General features: G+C 40.3%; 1 protein-coding gene across 3 annotated transcripts in view; it reads left to right on the top strand.

Annotated features, from left to right (window-relative positions):
- SPATA16 (spermatogenesis associated 16) overlaps window positions 1-14,136 on the top strand; it is a 322,779-nt gene that overhangs the window by 208,589 nt on the left and 100,054 nt on the right. The window lies entirely within an intron of this gene.

The raw sequence follows: 14,136 nt of genomic DNA, 5'->3' as shown, positions 1-14,136 counted from the left end.
TATGCTATTCATCAGGGCCATATCTAGGAATTTTTGTGCCTGGGGTAAGCAGTGTGAGACCTCACTTTGGAAGGCTGCCCCATGGTGGGGAAACAAGAGACCTCAAGACATCAGCCCAAAGCCCCTACGGAGAGGGTGAGGGAAGGAGTACAATTACATGACAAGGCATTGGAAAAACTTCACATAACCACAATTTGGCAACTTTTTATTTAAACTTTATTTATACTTTAAAACTAGGTGCTAAGCTAAATTGTTTCTATTCTGCTGGAGGACAGACAGAAAGTGTCCATTAGCCTCCTCTAATTTCAGGATGCTAGGACTAACCTGGACACTCCATCCTAGGTTCAATTCTATTAGACCCAATGTCAATGGTGATTTTATAATATGAAGAGCCCTTTGAACATCGAAGCATTTCACAGACCCTCCCCATCACACAATAGTTGTTATTAGCATCTGTCCATTGAAAAAATACAAAACTACATGCTGACAAAAAGCTACTGTGAATTCAGTAACACTTTTAAATGAAATTGCATTTTAGTGATAAAAAGAGCACCTGCATACATTTGAAAATGAATAATATATATACATGAGAAAGAGAATCACAGATTGTCTCAGAAAAGAAATTTCAGAAATTATCTGAACCAAGGATTCTTGGCATTTTTTGTGTCTTGGACCTCTAAACATAGACTTCTTCTCAAAATAATAGTATTCCATGCAGAATATAAAATATGTAGAATTACAAAGGAAATCAATTATATTGAAATAGCTATTAAAATATTCTAATAAGTTCATGGATTCCAGGTTAAGAATCCCTGATCTAATCCAACCCAAACCTGAACAGACTTCTTAATAATAATAATAATAATAATAATAGATACTATAAAGTCCATTAAGTGCAAAATAAGTTCACAAAGTACTTTGTATTCATTATTTCTCTTGATGGACTAACAACTCAGTAAAGGAGGTGTTTTTATTATCCCCATTTTATATATGAGGAAATTAAGACTCAGAAAGATCAAGAGACATGCCCAGAATCATTCTCTTAGTAAGTGGCAGAAGCAAGATTCGAAACCAGCTCTTCCAATCTCCAAGTTCATCATTCTCCTTACCATACTTGACAAATGGTCATCTAACTTTTGTTTAAAGACTTACAGTGAGAGAGAATCCATGACCTCCTGAAGCAATCTGTTCCATTTTTGGATGTCTTTTTGGTGGTACCCAGTGCCAAAACCTTTCCCCCAAACCTCAACCAAGTGTCCCAACACTATTCCCTCTACCACAGAACATGTCTTCAGTTACTTGAAGACAGATGCCAAGTTCCATTGGACCTTATAAGATAGAATTCCAAGACCCTTCACCATGCTGGGTATCCTGCTCAGGGTGCTTCCAAGATCGTCAATGTCCTTCCTGAAATATGACATCCAGAACTAAACCACTTCATCATTTAGTCTACAGAACACACACACACACATATATATATATATATATATATATATATATATGCATATAACCATATGTATGTACATATACACACATATATATGAGGACCAGAGATAGAAAATCAGTGTTCTGCACTAGTAGAGCAAAAACCCTCTCTAGCTATTTCCTGGGGAATATATCATCTATCTCCAAATAAATTTAACTTTGTTTGATCATTATCTACATTTAAGCATTCAAGCCATTTTTAGCTCAGGCAAAGGGAGATATTCTTGAATACACATCTATATGTCCATAATACATATACATAAGAATAAACTAGGTTTTCCTATTAGACTGTGAGCTCCTTGAGAGCAGGAACTGGTTTTAGTTTTTCTATCTATCTCTAGTATCTCAATATATCATTTGGAAAATAGTAAGCACTCAGTCAATGTTTATTGACTAACTGGAGTCCTAGATTCTTTCCTGGTCCTTCCTCCTTTTTTCCACTATTCCACGATTATTTCCTAGGATCCTTATTGTGCTGCCCATCTAGGCACTGACCTTAGAAAAATAACATGGTCCATGGTTCAGTGAAGAGACCCAAAGAGGAAGTTCAAGCCTTAACTCGGACACATATTGGCTGTATGAACTTGGGCAAGTCCCTTAACCTCCAAGTGCTGTAGGTAATTCTCAGACCATAAATGGCAGAGAAGATGCTGAACTCTATTGATAGAGGGAATTTCCACACTCAGTTATATATACCAATGAAGTCACAAGAGTAGTTCTGATCCCTGTATAGCACCTCATATTCATCATCTCCTTGATCCTCATAACACTATGTGAAGGAGACACTAAACTTATTATTATCCCCATTTTTCAGATGAGGAAACTGAGTCTTGGAAATTTTAAGTGACTTGTTTAAGATCACTTACATAGAAGTACCAGAGACTAGATCTGACAAAGGACTTACTGACTCTAAATAAAATATTATTTCCACTGCTTTCCACTGCCCTTATTCTGGAGATTTTCTCCCCTTTTCCCAACAAGTCTGGTTTTTCCTACACCACACATACACACACACACACACACACACACACACACACATATGTATATATATACTCCTCCTGCCTATTCCTAACCCCCACATAATTAGCTTTATTAAAACATGAAACTCCAGAGCTTCTGATTTTAGTATCCTCAAGCTTGGCAAAGAAGAAGAGGGAGAGAGGAGGAGGAGGAAGAGAAGAAAGAAACAGAAGAGAAGGAAGATGATGGTGGTGATGATGATGATGATTTTATAGCACTTTAAAGTTTGCAAAGTACTTTACTAATTCTATCACATTTTATCATCACATCAGCCCTATTATTGTTATTTCCACTTTATATATGAGGAAACCAAGACAAATGAAAGTAAAGTGAATCACCCAAGATCACACAGCTAATAAGGTTTGATTGAACTCAGGTCTTCCTAACTCTAAGTCCAGTGCTCTGTTCACAGTGCCACCTAGATGCCTGTTTAACCAATGTAATTTCCATGCCAGCTGGACACTTCCTTTCCTAAATAGTTTATGTAGCCCTCTATTGAAGTACTCTAGCTTTTCATTTGCTTATAGATTTCATGCCGGTCAGTAAAATTTGGCCAAACACATCAAGACAAATAGCTCATTCTATAAAAATGTCATGGAGTTTTTATGGGCTCCATGAAGCCAAAAGCATCTTGGGTTGGAAGGTCTTAGGCAAAACATATCAGACAGTAAACTGTTTGGAGGGCAATTTATCTATCACAGAAGGATGAAGGGATAATAATCAGCTCTTCTTGAATTTAAAACCATGACTATAAGGGACTTGGATGGTTAAACAACCAAATTTTTTCCATCTAAAAAGTGGTTTTTCATTGATTTTTTTAAAAAAGGGATGCCATGTTGATTTAAGCCTTTGGCGTGGACTGTCTGTATCTTATAAAGAAGGAGATTAGTATGGTAGCTAGCCAGTCTTGGAGATAGGATAGCCTAAGTTGAAAATCTGCCTCTGGTATAGACCGATGTTGTGACACTGGACAAATAGAAAGAGCACTACTGGAGATCAAAAGTCTTAAATTCAAATCCTACCTTTGGCCATTATTATCTGTATAATCTTGTATAAGTTACCTAACCTCGATTTCCTCATCTGTTTAAAAAAATGACCTCTGAGATTCCTTCACTCCTAGGTTCATATCAAAATTCACTTAACTTTTTAGTACAACAGGCAACTCTCTAAAACCCTAAATTAACAGAAAAGTTGCTAAGCTGCATAGGCTAAAGGGGTTTTCACACTAGAAGTACCCTATAGCAGGGAAATCACTCACCTGAACCAGAAATAAAGAATTAGTGACAAAGTTCTTTTAGTCTATTATCATCATCAACATTAATATTTTATTTTATTATTATTATTATTATTATTGGAAAACCCATTGGTCCTGGGTTCAGATTTCAGTTCATTCACTTACTGTCTTCTCGTCCGGACATAACTTCTTTGAGCAGAAGTTGCCTAACTTATAAGAAGGTCTCTATGAACTGTTTAAGACTATTGACCTCCTGACAAAGTTTATTTAAATTCAAATAAGAATTATAGCTGAAATTTACATGATATTTAAAGGATTTTTTAAAACTTCAAAAAATTTATAATTTGATAAATATTTATCAAATACCTACTATGGGCCAGACACTTTGCTCAGTGCTGCCAATTTTAAGACAAAAAAGAAACTGTCCCTGCCCTTTGAGAGCTTACATTTTACTTAACAGGTATCATCTCATTTGAGCCTCTGCCATTCCTGTGAGTTCCACCAGTATCATTATCTTATAAATTGGGAAACTGAAGTTTACAGGGATTAAGCCACTTCTCTATGGCCAAATAGACAGGCAGTGTCAAAGGTGAGATTTGAACCCAGTTCTCTCTAGACTGGGAATCCAAAGCTTTCCAGTGAACCCTTTCATCTCCATTTGTTCCAGCAAATTAATGCCTTCCACCTGCTTTCTCATCAAGCAAACCTTTTAAAATTTCTAGAATAATAAACTGATTGTATCCTCTTATGGCCTTATTAGGCTGAGGTTCAATGAGAGAGTAGAAAATGTAACCCTAAGAAATGGACCTGGGTTCTAGTCAGAGCTCTATTTTGGGCAAGATGTGTGGCCTTGATAAATCATTAATCCTCTCTGAACCTCACTATCTTAGTCTATAAAATCAGCATATTTTTCTAGGATCCTCTTTAAGCTCTAAAATTCTCCAGTTGCTATTTATGCCCATAAACCATAACATGATCCAGACATGTAACGGCCAGGATGAGCTCAAAGAACCATACCCTTTATATGAAACCCCATTACTAGGAACCCCTTTTTCTCAAGTCTATTATATATCTTGCTCCTGGTCCATATTATCTCATTGCTTAATCTGGACCATATTCCAACCAAAAAGCCAGAACAGTGTGTTGGGGGGGGGGGGTAAAATACCTGGTTACCAGGCTCACTATGTTTGTCCTTCTAGGCTCTCCAAATCTCATCTCCTTTTTGTTTCTTGCTTAATTTGAATTCCATGTGTGGTTTTCTGTAATCTATGGTGTACTGATGTTAAATAGTCCACAGGCAATAAAACACTTGCCCCTGGATATCTAATTTTAAAATAAGGAAGAAGGCAGTTGGTAAGAAGAAGAAAGAAAGAAAAAGACAAAGATCTGATGTTTAACATCTTCCATAGAAGAGTCATGGTGAAATAGACCTGACCCAAGTATTGGAGAGGTGAAAATATATTGATAATTCTGTTTGCCACAGTGATTAGAATTATTCGGGCTATTAAAACAAAAATAGTCTTAAAGATCAGGCAGGAGCAGGGAAAGGCACAAAAAAAAAAAAGATCAAAGACCCCCAACTGAAATTAGGAAAGGAAAGGATTAGATCCCCAGCCAAAGACTGGAGAAAGGTACCTCACCTCTGGAGTCCCTTGGCTCTGACTATCAGTTCATATCAATAGGAGGGAGCTAAAGTATACCCCTCTAGGAGTGTAGGTTCAGAATAAATGAGCAGGTAAGTCATTCAGCCATAGGTTGGAGGGACAAGACATAGTAGGGGCTGACCTGACCAGAACACATAACCTATAGCTTGCAAATGGTGGATGTAGTGCTCTACTTGGAGTTAGGAAGACCTGGGCTCAAATCCAGCCTCAGGCACTGAATAACTGTATGGCACTGGGTAATCAATAATAAACTTTTATTAAGCTTCTATTATGTACCAGGCATTGTGCTAAGTGCTGAAGGCAAAAAAAAAAAAGGTAAAAGACATAAATGCTGCCCTCAAGGAGCTCACAATCTAATAGGATAAATAACATGCAAAAAAAAAAGAAAAAAACAAGCTAGAGAAGACACAAAAATTAAGTGAAGTTGAAAAAGGTTTCTTGTAGAAGATAGGATTTTAGTTGGAACTTAATGAAAACTAGGGAAGTTGTCTATGATTTTAAAAATCTATAAAAGGCTTCCAGTACATTCATCAAGAGCTGAACTGGTGAAAGATCCAGCCAGAGGGCAAGTTCTTACCAATGGGACACAAGCTGCCTAGAATTGAGACCTGGAGGGAAATAGCTATGGAACCTCCAGAGAGAACTATAACAGGACCTTACTACCTACCAAGACAACCCATTGCATTTTGAAATTTTAATTGCTAAAGAGTTTTGGAAGAATTTTTTCCTCTTTCATCAAGTCTAAATCTCCCCACAAATATAATCCATCATACCTGGAATGATCTCAGTGAATCATATCTGGTTCCTTCAAGCCAATTTTCCTTGATCATCCTTGTTTCTCTACTTTCGGACATGCAATTTCTCCAGACCTGGAACTTGGATGGAAACCTCAGTTGAAACTGCCTGAGTTTTGCCTCAGACATCTACTAGCCCTATGATGCCAGTCAAGTTATTTAACCTCTATCAGACTCAGTTTCTCCTTTGAAAAAAATGGAATTAACAATAACATCTACCTCACAGAGCTGTTGTGAAAACCAAATGGGGCAACATGTTTGTAAAGTACTTTTTTTCCTTACAGTAAGATATATGCATGTGTAAATGTATATATTATATATATAATTTATTTTAATTATCTGTTTACTTATTCAGTTATATGTAAAAACAATGTTTGACATTTGTTTTCTGACATTTTAGGATTCAGATTTTCTCCCTCGCTCCTTCCCTTCCCTTCTCCCCAAGATCATAAATAATCTGCTACAGGTTATACCAATGCTTTCATACAATGCACATTTCCATATTGTTCTTGTCATGATAGAAGATTCACATAATTTAATATTGAGATAGATGCATATATATAAAACACATATATGTAATTATAATAATATGTAATGTCTTGGCTGTTGTTATTATTTATAAAATACATTTTTGAAACCCATTTTTTACTTTAAATTTATCCTTGTTAAATTTAATCTTATTAGTTTGTCCCAGTGTTCTTGCCTACTACTGGCTTTTTGAAGAATGTCATTTGCCCATTATATTACCTGTCTTCTTCTGCTTTGTGTCATCTGAAAATTGGATAAGCATGCCAGCTACACCTTAACCTAACTCAGTATAAAATATTTACTAGCCCAAGACCTGACATCAAACCATTAATGACCATCCCTAGGGCTCTGACCCCACCTTATACCAGCTCTCAACCATTCTAACTATATTGTCCAGCCCACCTCTCTCTGTCTTCTCCACAAGAATTGTATAAGAGACTCTGACGCTATGTTGATATGAAGGTACAGCCAGAGGAGAATTTAGAGAGATGAAAATAAACTAGTTCTTAATAGAAGGAAGATCAGGACAGTTATAAATGCCTGGTAGCTAATTGGGAACCAAAAGTAATCTGTGAGAACCTTTGTAAGCCATGAACCTTCTCGTTACGGCATACCATCCAACCTGCTATTGGCATTGATTACATGTCATAATAAATCCCTCTTAAATTCCCTAGAGATTGGTGTGCTGCCCTACTGGAAGAAGAAAAGGTATGGAAAGGAAAAAAACCTGCAGTCTGAAGTTTAAGGACCCTTTTAAGCTGAGAGAAGTTGAAGTCTGAAAGGGACACCATTATGTGATTGAGAATCAGTTACCATATTATCCCATGGTACCCCATCAGTGCTTCTTCTTATCACTCTCAACCATAGACTCATTGATCTAAAGTTGGAAGGAACTTTGGAATTCATCAATTTCAACCTTTCATGTTATTGATGAGAACACTTCTTCATATGTTTCTCTTAAGGTCTTGGTGTCTTCTGGTCTGTCATCTACATTCCTTTCCCTAGACACCACTCCCTAATATATGTTGTGTCCCCCATTAGAATATAAGCTTCTTGAGGGCAAGGACTAGCTCACCTTTGTATTTGTGTCCCCAGCACTTTTCACTGGCTTGGCAACTTGTAAGGCCTTAATAAATATTTTTTGCCCTACCCAAGCAAGCTTATAGAGAAGAATTCAGTCATTTTCTGGGATACAGGGTCATTTCATCATGGTTTGGGAGTACCAATATAGATCTGATGAGAAGCCCCTAAATATGATTCACTCTTCCCCCCAGAAAGTTAATGGATTTCTCCCTGGAAGCTTGTAAGTGGGACTGCATTCATTTAAACTGAGATTAGAAGAATTTAATTATCTGCCCAAGGTCAAAGTGGTAGTAAATGTCATAGTTTCAAAGCCAGGTCTTTTGGCATCACATTTGGCATGGAGGGAGAGAGGAAGGGAAGGAGGGAAAGGGAAGAAAAGAAGGAAGGAAGAAAGGAAGGAAGGAAGGAAGGAAGGAAGGAAGGAAGGAAGGAAGGAAGGAAGGAAGGAAGGAAGGAAGGAAGGAAGGAAGGAAGGAAGGAAGGAAGGAAGGAAGGAAGGAAGGAATAGGGGAGGGAAGGAGATGGGAAGGAAGGGAAAAGTGGAATAAAGTATTCCCTTCCATGACACCTCATTCTGGGACATGTTACAGTATGATGAATAAAAGTATTTGCACGTGGTATTCTATATTATCACTACCTCTTCAGGGTGAGAAGGAGAGAGAGCTGAAAATAACTTGTCATGTAGGGCAGTGCTTCCTTGCACACATGTCTTTGTAACCTAAGGAACTGCTTTTGATCCCATGCTGTCATTATCAGCCACCCTCCTCCTTCAGAACACCTCAAGACCTCCTCATAATTCTGAGGTAATTAGTGAGAGGCAGAGACAGAGACAGAGACCAAGACAGAGAGGAAGGGAGGGAGAGAGAGCAGGAAAGAGAGAAGACTAGAGTGGGATGGGAGAGGAAAGAGAGACAGAGAGATAAAAACAGAGGGAGGGAGGGAGATGGGGGACAGAGGGACACAGAGACAGAGGGAGAAAAGGAGAGGGAGGAAGAGACACAGAAACAGACAGAGAGCAGGAGAGAGAAGACAGAGAGGGGGGAAGAAAAAGGGAAAGAGAGAGAGACAAAGACATGGGGAGCTGGGGAGCTAGGGAGGGAGGGAGAAAGATGGAAGAAAGAGACAGACCCAGAGAGATGAGGAGGCAAAGAAACAGAGAAAGAAATAGAGCAGGAGAAAGAGAAGACAGGGAGGGAAAGACAGACAGACAGACAGACAGAGAGAAAGACAGGGAGGGAGAAAAGCAGGGGAAGAGAGAGGCACACAGAGAAACAGAGAAGGAGAGGGAGGGAGAGACAGAGACAGAGAGCAGGAGAAAGAGAAGCTTGTTGGTGGGAAGGGAAGTAAGGAGAGAGAGAGAGAGAGAGAGAGAGAGAGAGAGAGAGAGAGAGAGAGAGAGAGAGAGAGAGAGAGAGAGAGAGAGAGAGAGAGAGCTTCCTGGGAGGGTTAGAAATTAGTAATTTTGAAGCACTCAGTTGAAGATATTTATACATGACCTCTCTCATCCTACCCAAAATAAAGAAATATACTTAACTCTGAGAAAGGCTCCTGAGGAATCTGTTCTCCCCCTGAATCCTGATCAGATTTTAGCTCTATGCTGGCTTCTGAGCCCTGAGCACTTATTCATCCAAAAAAGGCTCATTGAGTGATTACTACAGGCTATTAGGTGAAGTGTGAGGAGACTAAGATGAATAAAACCCAGTTTCCTACCCTCAGAGGGTCTGTAGTCCAGCATAGGAGATGAGCAGACATGCACAGATGATTCTATAAATGTTGTAAATGTGTGAGAGCATGGATAGTGGTCTGTGAGGATTCCTACGAATAAAAGAAGGATTCTGACCCCCATCATTGGCTAAACTAACGTGTCTCATTGACCTCTGGTCAAGGCACAAGACATATATGGTCATAAAGTCTACCAAAGTGAATTTGAGCAAGTTTCTTAATGTTTCTAAGACTCAGTTTCCTCATCTATAAAATGAGATGTCACATATACATCACCACCAGCAATATTCCCAAGTGTGGGACTTCTCTAAGTGAATAAGACATCCTCTTATGTATGGTTGAGTGACTCCCAATTTGACAACCCTGCCTTGGACCATGCTCCAAGTGGATTCCCCACCCCACCTCTCTCTCTCTCTCTCTCTCTCTCTCTCTCTCTCTCTCTCTCTCTCTCTCTCTCTCTCTCTCTCTCTCTCTCTCTCTCTCTCTGTCTCTCTCTCTCTCTGTCTCTCTCTCTCTCCTTCTCTCTCTCTCCCTCTCCCTCTCTCTCTCTGTCTCTCTCTCTTCTCTTTCTGTCTCTGTTTCTCTCTCCTCTCTCTTTTCTTTCTCTGTCTCTTTGTCTCTGTCTCTCTGTCTCTGTCTATCTGTCTGTGTGTGTCTCTCTCTCCCCCCATCTCTCTGTCTCTCTGTCTCTCTCTGTCTCTGTCTCTCTCTCTCCTTTCTCTCTCTCTCTGTCTCTCTCTGTCTCTCTGTCTCTGTCTCTCCCCCCCCCCCTTCTCTTAGTTTGCTTCCTACTCAAAAGTGTAAAAAATGGGGTTCACTGGGGATTAATAAATAGAACTTATTTCAGGCTGGGTCCTTGAAAAATCAACCAAATCACAGAAGAGATAGGAAGAGACCTGTCTCTCAGATAATCAAGTCCAAAATAAAGACAGATTTTTCTCTGCAATATGGACATCCATTCTCAGCTTGACAGCTCCCATGAAAAAGACCCACCAGCCACTAACAGTTCCCAATCCACTTTTGGACAGCTACAAATACTGGGACTTTGGGGTGGGGTTCCCCTTATATTAAGGCTGTTTGCTTCTTTGCAACTTTAATCAATCAACAGACATTCATTTACTACCTACTATGTGCCAGGCATGCAAAGACAACTTCCCCCTGGAGGAATTCAAAGACAACTTCCCCCTGGAGGAATTTCCTTCTGGATTCAAGAAAAACAAATCTATTCCTCTTCCTTACGTCTTCCCTATTCTTCTATCACCTTGTCTTTTCCTTTCAAAATTAGAAATAATGGGAAGCTGCCAGGGGGTTCAGCCAGGCTTGGAGATGGCAGGTCCTGGGTTCAAATGTGACCTCAGACATCTGTATGACTCTGGGCAAGTCACTTAACCACCATTTCTTACCACTCTTCTGCCTTAAAAATGATCATTAGTAAGGGGGGGGGGGGTAAGAAAAACTAACTACAATGTGTTTTGTTTTAGATAAACTCTAAGCTCTGTGAGAATAGGAATTGTGTCTGGCACATAGTAGATACTTAATAAATGCTTATTGATTGATGGGTTGGTTGGTTTGCACAGAAAAGCCCTGGTATTTCTAATATCTGCATAATAATAAACATCATAAATGGCATTTCTAGCCCACTCTCTAGTTTGAACGTTTGCTCACTTGAGTGTCCTGTGAAGAACCCTATGAAAAAAGTCCTGGGAGATATTCTTATCCCCATGTTCACAGAAGAGTGAATTGGGACCCAGGTGAAGTGCTTTGCCCACCATCACCTAGCTCCACACTTCAAACAGGGTAACAGGCAACAAGGAAAACCAAACTGGCCAGTGGGCAGGCTGGACAAGTGTAACAGCGGACGGCAGCTCCCGTGGCGACAGACTGTCATCGGATCACTTACACTGATCTTCAGACCTTACATTTTCCCTCCTGTTGCATTCTTTTTGCTGCTTGATCTGGCAATGAAGTCTTTGTGATGAATCTTTCATTAATCATTCACATGGGAAGGAAAAAAAACATGTCACCTTAACCTCTATGTGGAGAATTCTCCAGCACGGAGAAGCAGGCAAGGGAGGTCAAGAGCGCGAAACATTTTATTATCGGTAGCAAAAACACCTAAGAGATAAAAAATGCTTTTTCTATAAAGGTTGGCTTCCTCGTGAAAAATGGTTCTCTTGGAAGGAACAGTGTAGAAAGATAAGCATAGAGGTCTTTGAGGATTTGTCCTTATGTCCCCTTGGGGGGCATTATCAGAGAAAGTGCACCCTCTATTAAGGAAAAGTTTGAGCATGCCATCATCCTTGGCTGTAGATGTAGGTGGGATGTAAGGGACAGCCAAGGCTCCACAGAAAACCAAAATTGGAAGGGATCATAGAGACCAGGTTAAGGTTGAACCCCTCCATTTTACAAATGGGAAATCTAAGACCCAGAGCAGTTGGGATCTGCCCAATGTCACACATGTAGTAACTGACCAGGGCTGGATTCGAATCCATATCTTCTGCCTCTAAGGCCCATGCTTTTTCCAGCTTGTTCCTGGCAGCTTTCTTAATTACTGCACCTGTGAAAGGAGGGCAATACTTTTGAGTCTGCCTTGTATCATAGAGCTTCATGAAAAAAAAAAGTCCTCTGTAAACTTGAAAACACCATGAAAAATGTGAGCCACTCTTATTATTAACTCCCTAATGTGTAACTTAACAGCTTAGAGTAGTAGGAATTGTTCCTCCGATAATTATCTATCAGTCTGAAGAACAGAGAGCAGGACCTTGAAAGAATGCAACTGAGGCAGATCAGTTTTAATGGGAGAAAAGTTGTCAGGGAATTATTAAAGACTCGACCTTCTTTCCAGGTTCAGCTCATTCGCCCATCCACCCAGCCAGTTTGTTTTGTTGTTTAGTCTTTACAAGGGGATATTTACTTCTTTTGGTATTGCTCCTCGTCTCCTCAAGGCCTCCCTCTCCCATGGTCCCTGGAGAGAATGGGCTCAATGCCAGCACACTTTCTGGAAAGCACCAGTCCTACCAAATGCAGGAGAAGTCCTTGTCTCGGTTGCCTCTGGGATGGGTCCTGAAGGTCTCCCGGGCATCAGTGTTGGACTCACTACCCCACCCTTCTTCATGAATTCCACTAGAGGATCTCGGGTAATTTCTCAAACTCCCAAGTCTCCACCTAATAAATGTGGAGGCAAAGAACCAAGATCCGTATTCTCCAGCCCTCACGTTGACCTGAGAGACCCCACTGGCACCCCCCACTCCCAGCATGGCCATTGACCCAACTCCAAAGAAGAGACATAACTCTGTAGGATCACGAGCTCCATAGGCTAGAACCTGCCTTTGGGGACCCTTCCTCAGTGTCCTGTAGAACGGGAATTGGTCTTGCCTCTGGGGAGGAGTGTTTAACTACAACCGAGGAGACTTCGATCCCCAGCCTGTGTGTTGCCACTGGAACATGTCAGTGAATCCCAACTTCCCACTTGCAGGAGCCGGTTAATCACACCTGTCCCTGACTCACAATAATTTTCCAAAGAGCCCCTCCACAAAGCCAGTTCCTGGCCTCCTGGGGTTCACTTTTCTGCCTTCTCTATTAGGTGGAGAATAATGTGTCTGGAAAGGATTTTTTTTTATTCACTTGCTACATGGGGAATTGTCCTTTAATCTAGCCAGTGTTAGAAAGCCCCGTGTAACAAATGTCCATATTTCTCAATTAGACAGCAAGCTAAAAAGAAAGGGTCCAAATGGAGCTGGGCAGCCTGGGAGAGCATTTTTTTATTAAAGCTTGAAAAAAATAAATGTGTTTTTGAGAAAAAAAAAACACAGTACAAATGGAGAAATGGATTTTTTCATCTAATTATTCATTCCTGTTTATATATTCTTTAATGATGTGTTTCCATGGTTACCATAGTTGCTAAATGCTGCTGCCTCTGGTTGCCTTTGCCTTGGAGCTATTTGAGGCACCGTGCCAGGGGGCGAGGTACAGTGTGGAATATGAGATGTTGCTGGGGCATGTCTTCATTCCAAGGCTGAGGGTGACCCTGAAAGGGTCTGCGGCCATTGTGCTGGTTTCAGATCTGAAAAATTCTGGAGTACGGCAGCTGATAGCACACATCCCCAGTAAAGACTGAATTGGCAAAGTCATTGAGGAGGTGATGTTTGCCTCGGATGTGTCTCTCATCATTTTTGCTCTCCAATACAGGCTGTCTGACCAGCCACCCTGGGCTGGGGTTCTCCCCTATCTCACCTCCTATTGATAATTGCTTCTTGGTCGCAGTTATGTGGCTCAGTGGATTGAGAGCCATATCTAGAGAGAGCAAGTCTTGGGTTCAACTGTGGCCTCAGACATGTCCTAGCTGGGTGACCCTGAGCAAGTCACTTAACCCCCATTGCCTAGCCCTTACTGCTCTTCTGCCTTGGAACCAATACACAGGATTGATTCAAAGATGGAAGGCAAGGATTTTCTTTTTTATAATAGCTTCTTGATAAGGCAGTGCTATACAGACTAGTGTGATTTTGAGCTACATATAACTACCACCTCATCCAAGGGTAACATGGATAATTCACATGGTGGTGCCGACTGGCTGAATGATTTTCAACATTCATCTATTTCAGTAATT

Source organism: Monodelphis domestica, chromosome 8 (assembly GCF_027887165.1).
Source record: "Monodelphis domestica isolate mMonDom1 chromosome 8, mMonDom1.pri, whole genome shotgun sequence".
Lineage (NCBI taxonomy): Eukaryota > Metazoa > Chordata > Mammalia > Didelphimorphia > Didelphidae > Monodelphis > Monodelphis domestica.
This window is presented reverse-complemented; position numbering and strand designations above follow the sequence as displayed.